Source organism: Phocoena phocoena, chromosome 12 (genome assembly GCF_963924675.1).
Source record: "Phocoena phocoena chromosome 12, mPhoPho1.1, whole genome shotgun sequence".
NCBI classification, from domain to species: Eukaryota; Metazoa; Chordata; class Mammalia; order Artiodactyla; family Phocoenidae; genus Phocoena; species Phocoena phocoena.
Genome location: NC_089230.1, coordinates 40118741 through 40134695, shown reverse-complemented (window position 1 = coordinate 40134695; position 15955 = coordinate 40118741).

Below are 15955 nucleotides of genomic sequence, written 5' to 3'. Positions count from 1 at the left end.
CTGAATCTTGTGGTTTGAATTCTATATGATGTTAGTTTTCACTAGAAGCACATATCTCATGGTTTTTCATTTAGAACAGTGGCTCCCACATGCCACAGACTAGCTAAATTAGAATCACCTGCAGTGATTATTAGCCTCACAGCTTGCTGGCCTCCATGTTCAATCCACTCATCAGATTCTCTGGGGGTGAAGCCCTGGAAATTATACTTTATACAAACACCCTTAGAGATTCTGATGCAAGGCCAAGTTTAAGAAGCTCTCCTCTAGAAAGCAGCTCAATGTTATCACCATGTACAAAATAAAGGGCAGTAGACTTTTATATTAACTATCATGTCTATTATGATCTGAAATGAGAGAAATTTCTAGTTTTAGACTTTACTTTCACATAGAAGCCTAAATGAATATCCAGTATATTTTTTCTTACTACAAAATTAATGATAAATTTAAACTTATAGTTTCCCATTTTTAAATTGATAAAGGCTTTTAAATATCCTGATGGGGCTATAAAATTAAAAATGTGTACTTTATAGAACTAAAAGGTTATCATTTTGGGATAAGTATCAAAATTTTAAAAATTATGCATGATTTTAGGATCATGATCTTTTAGGATGCCACTTTTAGGATCTGACTGTGGCAGCAGATTTGAAAGTATATGTTCATTTTATTGCTACATAGTATTTATTTTATGAATATACCACATTTTGTTTATCCACTCACCAATTGATAGGCATTTGGACTGTTTTCTATTTTTGATTATTATATAATGCTGCTATAAATATTTAAGTCTTTGTGTGGACATATGTTTATATTTCTCTAGAGTAGCTACATAGAAGTGAAATTCCTGGTTCATATGATAATTTCATGTTTTTAAGGTTTTAAGTGTCAAAATGTGTTTTGAAATTTGTTTTTGCTTTACCAGTTTACATTTCCATCAGAAATGTATGAATGTACCTGTTTCTCCACATACTCCCCAACACTTATTATCACATGCTACAACATTTATGAATCTCAAAAACATTATTCTATGTGAATTGTCAGGTGCAAAATACCACATATTGTATGATTCCATTTATGAAATGTTTGGAAAACATCCATAGAGATAGAAAGTAAATCAGTGATTGCCTGAGAGTAGAAATAGAGGTTTTACTGCAAATTTTTATGAGGTATATGAAATAATAAAATAGAACAAAAAATTGGTTTTATAATTATGTAGATTTACTAAAAATGTATTAGTTTTATGATACACTAATAATACCCAACTAAGGATATCTATGTTTAGATGTAAATGCATGTGCAAGTATATGTGCATGTATACATATATAGAGATATATATATCGAACTGAATATACATTCAGTTCAATTTTTTCAAAATCCTTTTATTCCAGTTACCAAGAAACAGACTTCTCTACTATATTGAATATAGTAAGTGAACATGAGAGCTCATGCAATTATCAAAAAAGTTAGTGGTTATGTCAATTATCAATTTTTCTGTCTTTTTAAATAGAGAATCATTTCTTGAAGAATGTGTAAAAGACAAAACCATGTATTCCAGAAATGCCTCTTCGACCAAAAAAAGAAAAAAAACAGCCATGTTTTTTCAATACTCAATTTCCATTATAATATCTTCCTTGACTCATGAATTGTTTATAAGGGTGTTTTTAACTCTCAAATCTATAGCTGCTATTGATATCATCATGTTGTTAGTATTTTTAACTCTGTATTTTCAGTGTTGTAGTTTTTGTCTGAATGATATGCAGTCTTTAAAAATTTTGTCATCTGTTTGATTGCTCTAGTATCAGGTCAATCTTTTTTTTTTTTTTTTTCTTCTTTTTTCAGGTCAATCTTATAATTGTTCCATGAGTATTAAAAAAAAAACTCTAAGTCTTTTTAGTTCTCCAGTTATTGGGATAGCGTTGTTTCCACTTTTTCATAATTATAAATGAGACTTGTGAAAACATTTGCATAATTTTTGTGTGTATTTAAGTTTTCATTTTCATTTGGTAAATACCTAGAGGTGGGATTGCTGGACATAATGGTATTTTTATGTTTAAGTTTAAAACAAACTACCAAAATGTTTCCCAAATAATCTGTGCCATTTTTGTATTCCCATCAGCAATGCTTCAGAATTTTGAGTAGCTCTGCATCCTCAACAACACTTTTTATAGTCATTTCTTCAGTCATGCTATTATGTGTGTAGTTATCTCATTGTGGTTTGATTTGCATTTCCCTAATCACTGTGCGGTTGAGCTTTTTTTTTTAAAAAACCTCTATGCTTATTTCCAGTACACATGACTTCTTTAGTAAATAATTTGTTCAAATGTTTTGCCCATTTTTATGGTTCTGATGAACCTAGGTGTAGGACAGGAATAAAGATGCATATGTAGAGAATGGACTTGAGGACATGGGGTGGGGGGGTAAGCTGAGACAAAGTGAGAGAGTAGCACTGACATATATACACTACCAAATGAAAAATAGATAGCTAGTGGGAAGCAGTGCATAGAACAGGGAGATCAGCTTGGTGCTTTGTGACCACCTAGAGGGGTGGGATAGGGACAGTGGGAGGGAGGTGCAAGAGGGAGGGGATATGAGGATATATGTATACATAGCTGATTCACTTTGTTATACAGCAGAAACTAACACAACATTGTAAAGCAGTTATACTCCAATTAAGATGTTAAAAAAATTTTTGACCATTTTTAATTAAGTTTGTTTTTTATTATTGAATTTTGAGAGCTCTTTATATATTTGAAACCTATTTTTATATATTCTGGATACAAGTCCTTTTGGGGATATATGCATTAAATATATTTTCTCAGTCTGTGGCTTATCTTTTCATTATTTTAACATTGCCTTTCAACTGTAGAAGTTATTAATTTTGATTAACTTTTTTTTATGAATCATGCATTTTGTGATACAATGAAGAAATCTTTGACTAACACAAAAATCACAAATGATTTCTTCTGTGTTATATTCCAGAAGTTTTATGGTTTTAAGTTTAAGTTTTACATTGATGTCCATGATGGATTATGTTTGTATGTGGAGAAAGGTCTTGAATGAGGTTCTTTCTGGTGCATATGGTTGTGCAATTGTTAGAGCATCACTTGTTGAAAAGACTACGCTTTCTGCATTTCTTTTCTTCTTTGCTTTGTTGGTAATTTGAATTATATTGATGGTCAAATGTTGAAGAAGCCTCAAATTTCTGGGATAATTCACACTAGGTCATGATATATTATTCTTTTTATATGTTGCCAGATTAGATTTTGTGATATTTAAGGGAAAAATTTTGTCTCTATGGTCATGAACTATTGTTTTGTGGTTTTCTTTTCTTGAAATGCCATTTTCTGTTTTCGTATCAGGGCAAGGTTAGCCTTATAAAATGAGTTGAAAATTGCTCACTCCTCTTCTACTTTCTAGAGGGATTTGTGTAGAATCAGTATTATTATTTTTTTCTTAAATGTTTGGTAGAACTTATCTGTGAACTTATCTGACTGGAGTGTGTCTTCCTCATATCTCTCTCTCTATATATATACGTATACACTATATATATATACATATATACATATATATATATGTATATACATATATACACACTATAAATTTTAAATCTTTAATAATTATAGGACTATTCGGGTTAGCTATTTCACCTTGAGTGATCTCTGGTGTCTTTCAAGGAACGGTCAAATTCATGTTTCATTTTATTGCTGACTAGTTTTCTATTGTATAAATTTACTCTGATTTGTTTATCCATTTTCATGTTAAGAGAGATCAGGACTTTTTTAATGTAGTTTTTGGATTTTGTAATTAAAGCCACTATAAACATTAATATACATATCTTTGGGGGGGACAATTTTCAATTCACTTAGGTAAGCTCCTAAGATTGGCATTGCTGAGTAATGAGATAGGGCATATTTAATTTTATAAGAGAATGCAAGAGCTTTCTAAATGGTTTTGCCACTTTTACTGCCACCATGAAAGAATGTTCTATATCTTTACCAATATTCAGTGTTAATAGTATTTTCAATTTTATTCATTTTGATAACTGTCAAGTGGTATCTTGAGGTTACAATTTTCATTTTTATGATTACTAATGATGCTTATCAGTTTTTTTCATGTGCTTATTGGCCATTTGTATGCCATGTGTCTGCTCAATTCTATTGCACATTTTTAAAATTAGATTGTTTGCCTTTTTATTGTTGAGTTGTAGAAGTTCATTTTATATCCTAGATACCAGCCCTTACTCAGATATATGTTTATGAATCCTATTCTTCTGACACGCAGCTATGTATTTAACTGTCTTTAAATATGGATTTTTAGGACTTTTGTGGGAGATTTTATTGGGATATTTCATTCTTTGTATTACCTGATATTAGGGAGGAAAACTTAATGTTATCTGTCAGTAGCTGTAATATATTTCTGTTAGCTATAACAGAAAAGAGTTTGGGAGGATAAATTATTACATAATGCCTACCTCAACAGTATACACAAGAGGCACAATCAAATGCTTTATTGCTGAACAATATGAAGATGCATATAATTTAGGTCACATATATTAAATATGTAATATGTGCCCAGCACTATACTGAGTTAATTTAATAAAATATCTCTATCTTTGAAAAATATATAGTCTAGATGAATATAAATAGATAATGTGATTAAACAGCCAAAAATGTACAAAAACCACAAGTGAACAAATAAATATACAATTGGGTCTGTTGGAGATAAGTGTGGTCATTATACACAGTAGCTAAAGATCACTGAAGGCTAATGTAGGCATAGCCAGCAACATGAAATGGAAATGGACCCTAAAGAACAATTTGGATATAAAGAAAGAGTATGAGTAAATTCACAGAGGTGGAGAGAATCATGACATGTTCATAGAGAATTGCACCGGGGACAGCGAAAAATGAAGTTGTAGCAGTCAGGTAGTACCATGTTATCAAGATCTTTGCAAGCTAAGCCAAAGTACAGGAATTTAATGCAATAGGTGAGAAAGAGTAACAAAACTTCTATATGTGTATGTATAAGGGGAATTTGGAGTGTTGCTAACAGGATGAAAGTGCTATTGTAAGTAGATTAATTGGGCTATACCACAGGTAGCAAAAATTAAGTGATAGAGGCTGCAAAGAAATGAGAGTAGTTCAAACTTAATAGGGAAGAAGTCTTGGCCATGGTTGAGGCTGTAGAAAGAGAGAGGAATGCAAGGTAGAAAAGATAATCCAAAAAGCAATAACCAAGGTATTTAGTGACTGACAGGGAAAATGTATGAATGATGGTAAGTTGTCTTATTTAATGGAACAAAATATTTTTTATATTATTATTATTTTTTAATTTTTTATTTATTTTTGGTTGTGTTGGGTCTTTTTTGCCGCGCGTGGGCTTTCTCTAGTTGCTGTGAGTTGGGGCTACTCTTTGCTGTCCACGGGCTTCTCATTGTGGTGGCTTCTTTTGTTGCGGAGCACAGGCTCTAGGCACACGAGCTTCAGTAGCCGCAGCACACAGGCTCAGCAGTTGCGGCACATGGGCTCAGTAGCTCCACAGCATGTGGGATCTTCCCAGACCAGGGATCGAAACCCAGTCCCCTGCATTGGCAGGCAGATTCTTAACCACTGCGCCACCAGGGAAGTCCCGGAATATTAAAAAAAAAAAATCTAGGGCGGCTACAATAAAATCTTACATCTTAAACCAATTAAATAAATTGCCCAGTCCATGTAACCAGACATAAATTATACAAAATCATATGGGCATGCAACGTAAGTGATCTCACACCTGCTTATTTGTGGCAGAAAGTGATTATTGAGAGCGCTATTTTGAGAAATTTAACTTGTAAATCTGAATTTGGGCATATTCTATAGAGGTATCTTTTGCTTTTCTTATTAGATGTGCTTCCTTTTTTTTTTTCACTGCTTATTGTCAACCCTCAGAGGTTTATCTCTACACCTGCTACACTCTTTGAAAGTTATTTTCCTGATTAGCATTTCTTATTTTAATACATGAACATCTGGTAAAGGTTTACTTTAGAAATCCCCTAGTCAGAGTTCATCTGCTTCTAATATTTTACTTTCTAACTTTACATTATCCTCCTGAGTTATAGGACAGTGATATTTTAGCCCCAGAAAACAATTATTTCTGATGACTCTTTAATATTCAAGATGATAATCAACAGGATTTATTGGGTACCAATTTTTTCCTCAATACTCTGATGAGCCCTGAGGAGGAGAAAGATATATGACTTCATCCTTGTTCTGAAGGAATTTACAACCTGGTTGGGACAAAACACTAAAACTCAAACAGAGTGAACAATACAAGGTAGTGCATCATTAAAATTTTTATTTTGTGGTTTTACAGAGAGAAAGAGATGAGGGCTGAAGAAACGAGAAAAGGTTTCATAGAGGAGATGTAACTTGAGCAAAGGATAGACTTTGGGAAGATAGAAGTTAAATTATACATTATTATAGCCAAGGGAAATACCAACTAATTTATCGTGAGGCAGTATTGCTTATTTTTATTATTTTATTGAATTTTACCCCAAGTTATTCCTGGTTTCCTTTTTTTATTAATATAACCTTTATCAAAGTCCTTTAGTTAAATTATAGACTTAAAATGTTTGTGATCTTCCAGTCTTGATTAATAAGGACTTGATTTCTTAAGAGTGGTAGATGCTATTTTGCTCATGTGTTTCCTAGACCAAAGTTGGGGCTGTGGAGAAATTTTCTGCTGCTATGAAAATGTCTTATAACCTTTTGAATAACTTTATTTTATTGGCTTTATTTGAGGCGATTAGGAAGAAAATATTTGGGCCTCTAAATCTAAGCTACAATTTTACTCTTTCACCCTAACAAAAATTTTGCTCATAAAATGTTCATCATTTTAATACAAAACAACAGTTTCCCATTTTGTTGAGTACTTTTCCATAAGGAAAATAAATCAGTGAACTTCACAAATATAGGATACAAACCAATTTTTATATCGATAAATCAATTTGTCCTTCTTGTTTCATACAAGTAGTACTATAAATATAGGTTAAACAGTCTAGTATTTGTTTAAGTAAGGTAATTCTGTGGCAATTTCTTCACGCAGCCAATAATTCACCATTTATATATATCATAGCTGATATCTAAGTTGAGGTTTAAATTACACTGTTTAACACATAGGTGGAATTAATTTTAAGAGGAAAATAATTCTCTCACTCATCTGAAGATTCTGTTTTAAAAAATATTGAAAAAATAAAATCTTTCTTTTGGTCTACAAAAATAATATTGTTGCTGATTGTTGGACAGCCAAAGAAAAGTATGGAGTACCCCCATATTCCAGCGTTCCATGTAAATCCTATGATTTCTGGCACTCAGAATGCTAAGAAGTAAATTCAAGACTCAGAAATTGCAGAAAATTAAGGAATAGAGAGAGTCAATTCTGCTATATATCCTCTTTCTCACTAATAATTTTTTAAAGATGTCATTTTAGAGCAATCCTAGAACTTGAGGCTTTAATTTAAGAGGGACCTTCATCCATCCAATGCAGAATGATATGCTCATTGCCTGTTCTCTGGGACCTATTTCATAATGATTTCAGAATGGCACATTTGTGAATATGTGGGACAAATATCTACTGAACCATTTACTTCTGAAACATGGAATATGTAAGTCATGGAGGACTTCTTCAGCATCCACACTGAATCAGTTATTCAATTCTATCAATGTTGCATCTTAAATACCTCCAATTTATTCTTTTTGAAACTATACTTCCATTATGATCTTGGTTCAGTATTAAATCATCTTTTTTCACAGATTTTGGGCATAAGCAAATTGTCCTAAAATTGAGCATGTTTGCATGCTATTCTGGCAACAGAGGGAATTGACAGACGAACAGGTCTCTAAACAGATAAGGATCATCTCTCTCTGTATACACACTTGTGTGTGCACAAACACACACACACGCATATGTGTGTATATACAAAAATCCAAATACATGTGTATATGAATATTTGTTAAATAGAATTTGCCAGTTTCCAAATTTCAGTCGTAGTGAAGGCTCGGGGATAAACAAGATCCTTCTTTATTTGTGCTGGTTCTGCACTCCCTCTAGTCCTTCTTGCCTATTTCTCCTTTCTATGCTGGACCACACTGCTGTATGGCAATATCAAAAATGATATGATATGCTAATTGTAGAGACTCTCTGAAAATGCTCCATAACTATTCCTTAAAATATAAAGACTTTATATATTGAATACAGTTTTTGATCTACTGTATTTTATGGCTTTAGTTGTCCTTTCCCTATTTTGCTATTTCACCCACAGCAAGTCAAAAATCTCAAGATATGCAAAATCCACCTTAGATTCAAATATGCTCTGAAAAATCCTTTCAGTCTTTGAATAACTTTTTCAAATATCTTTTGTTCTGCAGGTGAGACAGAAAGAATATTAAAGACTTTCTTGAATTTAGAGGGAGAAATTATCTTCCAGGCTGTGTATTGCCTGGACAAATCTTGCCAACATTCCTAAGAAGTATTTTTTTTTCTTTTCTTTCATTTTTTTCTTTCTTACCATTAAGCTCAGCGTTTCAGTTCCCTGTCCTCAAAACTCATATTTCCCGTCTTGAAGTAATTAGTGGTAAATGCTTTAAAGAGTCTTTAACATCCCTTGACATGAGAGAGTGGCATGGACATATATACACTACCAAATGTAAAATAGATAGCTAGTGGGAAGCATCCGCATAGCACAGGGAGATCAGCTCGGTGCTTTGTGACCACTTAGAGGGGTGGGATAGGGAGGGTGGGAGGGAGGGAGACGCAAGAGGGAAGAGATATGGGAACATATGTATATGTATAGCTGATTCACTTTGCTATAAAGCAGAAACTAACACACTTGTAAAGCAATTATACTCCAATAACGATGTTAAAAAAAAAAAAGATTCTTTAACATCCTTATATTTCACAACTACAAAGTTAAGAGGAGTTCTTTGTCCTGGAGTTAAAGGTTTAAATTATTGCTTAAGCTTGATTAATATAAATTGCATTGGGCACTAACCTGAGTAATCAGTCTTCTAATTTTTTCATCATGTCTTCTTTTCCTTTAATTGAAAATACTGTTTTTGTGTACATGTAACTTATATTTGTACTGTATTATAGTTCTTTACAGATGACAACAGGTAAGTATATCTGCTTTTGAAAAGAACCAAGCAAACTATTGTCCCTGATATTCCCATAACCCAGGTATAATCAGTATTCTCATTTGCATGTCCATTCTTTCAGGCCCTTTTCTCAAGACATCAGATTTCTCACCAGTTAATGTGACCAAACTGGAGTAACTATGACCTCACTGTACTTACTTTTATTAGATGTTTTTTAGTCACGTAGGTATTTTCTATGAATTTTCTTGAATTAACTCCTTTTAATCTCTTTTCATCTATTTATTAAGATATGAGTACTTAGCTATCTGGACATTTTAGACAGCAGTATAAAAAACTGAGAGCACTGAGGAGGCTAACACAATTTTCCAGCTGATTGAATGGGAGTTTTAGTCTTTTATTTGATTCCACAGATATTTGCTGAACAATAGTGTTAGGCACATTGAAATGCTAAAATGGACCTCGGCCTCAAAGGTCCAATTTTCTTTACTGCAATATTTAAAATGAAATTCAGTCACAAGAAATAGAGGTAGGAAATAATTTTCCCTAGTATTGCATGTTTCCACATTTGTCTGAAATTCAATTTTTTGGGGTGTAGAGGGTCGATAGAGGGAGAAAGAACCAAGTACATATAAATGCAAATTACCTAAACAGGAATCAATACTTATGAATGAAAAAGTGCTGGCTACTATTTATCAAATCATTACATCATTAAACAATAGAAGAAAAGGACTTTAAATAAAAATGAATATATGATACATATACAAAATGTGTAATACCTATAAAGTTATATTTTTAATATGCAGAAAATGTTCCCATGGTCCTAATTCCTGTGCTGCCTGGAAGACTAGGAATGTTCAAGAACTGCTACTGAAGGGCTTCCCTGGTGGCGCAGCAGTTGAGAATCTGCCTGCTAATGCAGGGGACACGGGTTCGAGCCCTGGTCTGGGAGGATCCCACATGCCACAGAGCAACTAGGCCCGTGAGCCACAACTACTGAGCCTGCACGCTTGGAGCCTGTGCTCCGCAGCAAGAGAGGCCGCGATAGTGAGAGGCCCGCGCACCGCGATGAAGGGTGGCCCCCACTTGCCGCAACTAGAGAAAGCCCTCGCACAGAAACGAAGACCCAACACAGCAAAAATAAATTAATTAATTAATAAACTCCTACCTCCAACATCTTCTTAAAAAAAAAAAAATAGAACTGCTACTGAAACATGAGAGACAGTAAGAGGTGCAGAGACAGAAGCAGACATTAGAAGAATTACAGGTAGTTCAGCATATAGAATAGTAAATAGGACTGTAAGAAATAAAGTGGGATGGTAAGTGGGAGCCAGAACCTCAATGACCAGAAAATTTGGACTTGATCCCGAGAACAATGGAAAATCCTTGAAAGTATTTAAAATCAAATGACATGACTAGATTCGTGTTTTGAACAGTCCTCTAGCTGTAGGAAAAAGAATGGATTTGAGGAGGTAAACCTAGAGGAAGGTGTTGTCATCATCCAGTAGAGAGGGAATGATGCCCTGAACCTTGACCATGAAAATGAAGTCCCGTGTGGACAGCTCAGCCATGGAATGAAGCAACTACCTTTCCAATAGAATCTTAGTCCAAGTGGCAGAAAGTCTTCCACCTTGTGTTGGAAACAACTGCTATCACAGTGAATGGGAAAATAGGCTTCTGTGGAATGAGTCAGCTACAGCCTAAATTGACTAGAACTTTTCTCAAAATTTCCTAAGTGTTCTACTTATTGAAGCAGGATAGCAGACCACATGGATTAACTCCACATCTACCATGTTGTTTCAGTGTTGAGTTTTTGGGAAACTTAACCCCTCTATGTCTCAATCTTCTCATTTGCAACATAGGGGTAACAATAGTATCTATCCAGTGGTATGCTGGCAAATGTTTAACAACTGGCCCTTGGGGAAGAGGGTGGGGTGGGTAGCCATACTTTGTAGTGCTTACTGACTTCCATGGTGTAAATCATTCCACTATGGCAACTTTCAAACTACTACAACTTGATATCAACTAACTAACAAAATTCCTAAAAATTTAACTACTGGTTCTCATAAGCCAGTACAAATCTGCTCTGGCACATCTCTACTTACCTTATAAGACTATTGTTAGGACTGAACGTTCCAATACATGTGAAGTACTTACTGTACTGCCTATATAGTACTGCCATATTGAGAGCTCAATTATGTTTATTATATTGGTTCTGATGATTTTCATCCTCAATTCTACTCATGATTATGTAAAAAAATAATCATTTGATTGCCTCATTTTCAAAATTATATTTTAGAAATTCCTCACGCTTTACAAATTTCTAAATAAACAATATTCATAAAATATCTCATTTCTTATGGTCTCCCACAGTTACATAGTTTCATTCCAGTGAACTCTGGGAAGTTATTTCTGATTATTTATCAAAATTATTTCATTTTTCTCATTAGCTTTATTGAACTTAAATCAAGTTACCAGAGAAAATTCACAATGAATTCTTTTGAGGTCTTTTTTGAACATGACCTTACACTGCAGATAATGTTTGTTATACTTCAGATAAAGTGCTGTATCTATAGAATTTACCTTGAAAAATAGTAAGTATTGCTAGTATACACTTAAAAATTAATTCCTAAAGTACAGATTCTTACTACGAAAAATGAGGTACAAGTCACTATCCTTCATCAAATCATTATAGTATATCTTTATGATTTTTAACTTTATTTTAAAAATCATTTTTATATAAAAGTATTATCACTGAGAAATTCATAACTTGGAAATTAGTGTGCACCAACAGATATAATGAAATTCAGAAATGGAAAGAAATTAGTTCCACTTACTCCTTTTTTATGACTAGTATCTTATATGAATAATCATTTCTAGGGTAGGACTTGTGAAACTAGCCAGAAGGTGGGAATTTGATAGAGAACATCTTATACTAAAATAATATAATTGCTAAAATATGTTGCTAAAAGGCCTTGCTACAAAGCAGTTTTACCTGAAAACTAGGATACCTGGAACAACAGGAATGACTAAATTCATGGAGATATCATAATAGAAGGCTTGAAATCATGTGTCCTGAACCATCAAGAAGTTATGGTAGTGTGATAAAATTTTATCATGGGGTTCATGATCAAATATCTATCAAATTCAGATAAAAATATATATCAAATATGTATCAAATTCATATTAAAAATAGTGAAATACTAAAAATCTGATCCAGAATATAGACGTACTATATTACCAATTTAGACACATACATCTTTCACCTTACATTTTAATTTGAGTCATTTGTTGCTATATTAGCTGATAAACACATCTTAAACATCAGTTTTTTACTTAGCTCATTTACCTTGAAGATAGCTTAAAAATATTATTAGGTTCACACACACACACACACACACACACACACACAAATACTGACATATAAAGTTTGCCTAATACCTCTTTATATTTACAAGCTTAATTCTTTCCCCACTGTGATATTTTTCTACGTTTGTTGTCATTATAATCTCCACACTCCCGCCTTGCTCTTAGTTTATTTCATGAGTGATGGGAAAAATTAGTCTATATATTGAAGGTGCCATTACCACACATCAATGGCCAATAAAACCTCTAGGAAATAGAACCCACTCACCAGACTACAGTTAATCAGTGTTGTTTCAACACAATTTTAGGACAAAAAGACAAATCACAAGCGACAGTGTGCAAAGAAGTATATTCAGTTTGACTGAATAGACTTGACTCACAGGGATATAAACACGGAACAATTTTATTTTCCAATAACTTCTATGAATCTGATCTGTTAACCATCCCTCACCCCTTTTCTGCCGAATGGCAGTCATCTTTAGTGGCAGTTCAGTTTGATTCTATTCATTTTTTCTGTCACCTTTGGTTATTAGAAGTGTCATTCCAGCTCTTGAGACTCAGTCCTCTTCATTTTAAAACTAAGTATTACCATGATTGTTTAACCTCAGTCAACATTTTGCACTGTTCCCCAGAAGCACAGAAAAGTCATACGTCTTTGCCATGCTGCCTCTGCATGCCTCGTCTTACCTTTGTCATCTGTTCCCAGTCCCTCTCTCTCTGTCTTGGCAGAGTCCAGCACGTCTGCTCAGTAACTTTCATACGGGAGACAACCGCCCACCAGGCCTTGCGTTAAAATAGGAGGGATGATGGTTAACCAGTCCCAGTTTTGTAAGAATGGTCTGTCTCTTCTGAAAACAAGAAGAGAAGGACTGCTTTTAAAAAAATAAATAAATAACTACAGAAATAAAAGCCCGCTTTTAGAAAAGGCTGCTAAATCACTTTGGTTTCTCTGGCTCTAGGATCTCTCAAGAGTCACAAGCCAAGAAGAAAGTTTGTTAAGAAATTTTCCCAGAAGTCCATATTTTTGCTAACAACCACATAATGTCTTCTCTGTAATTTCTGAAGGATCCTTATTCTCATTTAATAGAAAAATATTTTGCAACCTAGTGATAATAACATATTACAGGTAACTTTTTAGGCTACCTTGCAGTCAATACATGTTCAGTTCTAAGATTGAGAGCAGTAAGTCTGAGGATATTTATTCAGTGTCCTCAGGCATCAAGGAGAGATTAAATACATTTTTATTAAAATGTATAATTAAAATCAAGATAACAGAAAATCAAGAACAAAATTTAGTAAATGTTAAATTCAAAGTGATGTTTGTTAATAACCATATTCCATATGTTCCAATTCATTGAAGCTTCACTGTATTATATTCTGCAGGGAATTAAAAAGCAACAGAAAGCACCATCTCTAAATGCCAAAACTTCCAATGCAATGCATAAGTATCCCCAGAGCATCCTTCTGAACAATTTAGGTTCATTGATTCTACTCAGATCCACTAAGGTGAGTTATTAAGAGAGAAGTAAACTAATGCTAGCAACCCTTTTTTCCAGTTCCACCTGAGAAAATAACTAGCTTTGTATATCTTAAGGAGCTAACTTGGTCTTATACTGTCATTGACTAGGGGTATGACAGGAGAGATAACAATTGTCAGAGGTAAAGTCTATGTTTCGGGACGACTGGGAAGCATTTAGGATGGAGGTTGACGCTTTGAGTGGGAGAAGATGAAGTTGAGGGCAATAAAAAAGTTTGAGCTTTTCCAAAAGTTGAGAAGAAGTCTGACTGCATGCAAAGGAGTGGAGTCATCCAAAGGCTTATTCACCCACCTATTGATGTTGGTAGGTTGATAATTAGAGAGCTCAAACAACAGGAGTCTAGAAGAGCCCCTCCTTAGGCAGCTTTCTCTTATGTACAGTCTCAATATGGTCTCTTTAGAATGGTTGCTTCAGGGTAGCTGGACTTCTTACTATAAACAGCACAAGTTCTGAAAAACAAAGAGAGAGAGAGAAAGAGGTTAAGCAGAAGGTATATGCCTTTTATGATCTAGCATGAAAACCCACACAGTGCCACTCTCAACCCATTCTAATAATTAGAAGGAATTAACTCATAGAAAAAGAGATCTGATTTATGGTACCAGAGGTGGGGTTTGGGGGGAGGGGGAATTGGACGAATGTAGTCAAAAGATAGAAACTTCCAGTTATAAGATAAATAAGTACTGATACTAGGGATGTAATGTGAAGCACGATAAATATAATTATCACTGCTGTATGTTATATATGAAAGCTATTAAGGTTGGCCTACATTCCTACATTCATGAGGAGGGAAATTAGGCTCCAGTTTTTAATGGGAAAATGCCAAATAATTTACAGAAATGTTTTAAATTCTCTGCAGTGAAGAAGGAGGAGGAGGAGGGAGAGGGAGTGGAGGGGAGGGGGAAGAGGAGGAGATTTATTTTAGGAATATCACAATTTATGTCTATGTACATTCAAACCACAGGCTTAGAATTTTATTTGGCACAGGGAAAATTACCTTCATTACGTGTTTACTCATCATCTCTGTCAAAATAAAATACAAAATGGACACCAGAGTTGAAAAATTCCTTGAACACACAAAACCAGGTAAGTGAAACCTAATTTAGCTTATCCTGCAACATAAGCAAAATTTAATTTGTGTTGTTTCTTGTAAATGCCTCTGAAAATCATAAACAACACCTAAATTGTTTTCCAAAAATGACATAATCTTTTAGCCAATCCCCTGTCATTGGAAAAACCCTAATGCTACAACCAATCATTATAAAGATTAAACAGCTTCCATGTTTCCACTATATAAGCTGTTCTAGAACAACATGCCTCTGTGTTTCATTCCACTACTGGTTTGAATACTCCCAGTCAGGAACTGTTCTTCTATGCACAATAAACTCTGAAGATGTACAGCATAAAGTTGACTTATAAACATCATGAAATATTACCACAGTAAGTTTAGTGAATATCCATCGTCCCATTTTGACACAAAATAAAAAGAAAAAAAATTTTTTCCTTGTGATCAGAATTCTTAAGATTTACTCTCTTAATAGCTTTCATATATACAACATACAGCAGTGATAATTATATTTATTGTGCTTTACATTACATCCCTAGTATCAGTACTTATTTATTTGATAACTGGAAGTTTCTATCTTTTGACTACCTTTGTCCAATTCCCCCTATTCCCAAACCCCACCTCTGGTACCACAAATCTGATCTCTTTTTCTATGAGTTAATTGTGTGCTTGTTTTTGAAGTGTAATTGACCTACAACACTGTTAGTTCCTGTTGTACAACATAGTGATTCAATATTTCAATACATTTCAAAATGATCACTAGGGTAAGTCTAGCTACCATCTCTCACCATACAAAAATATTACATAATTATTGACTATATTCCCCACACTGTACATTTCATCCCCATGGCTCATTTATTTTGTAA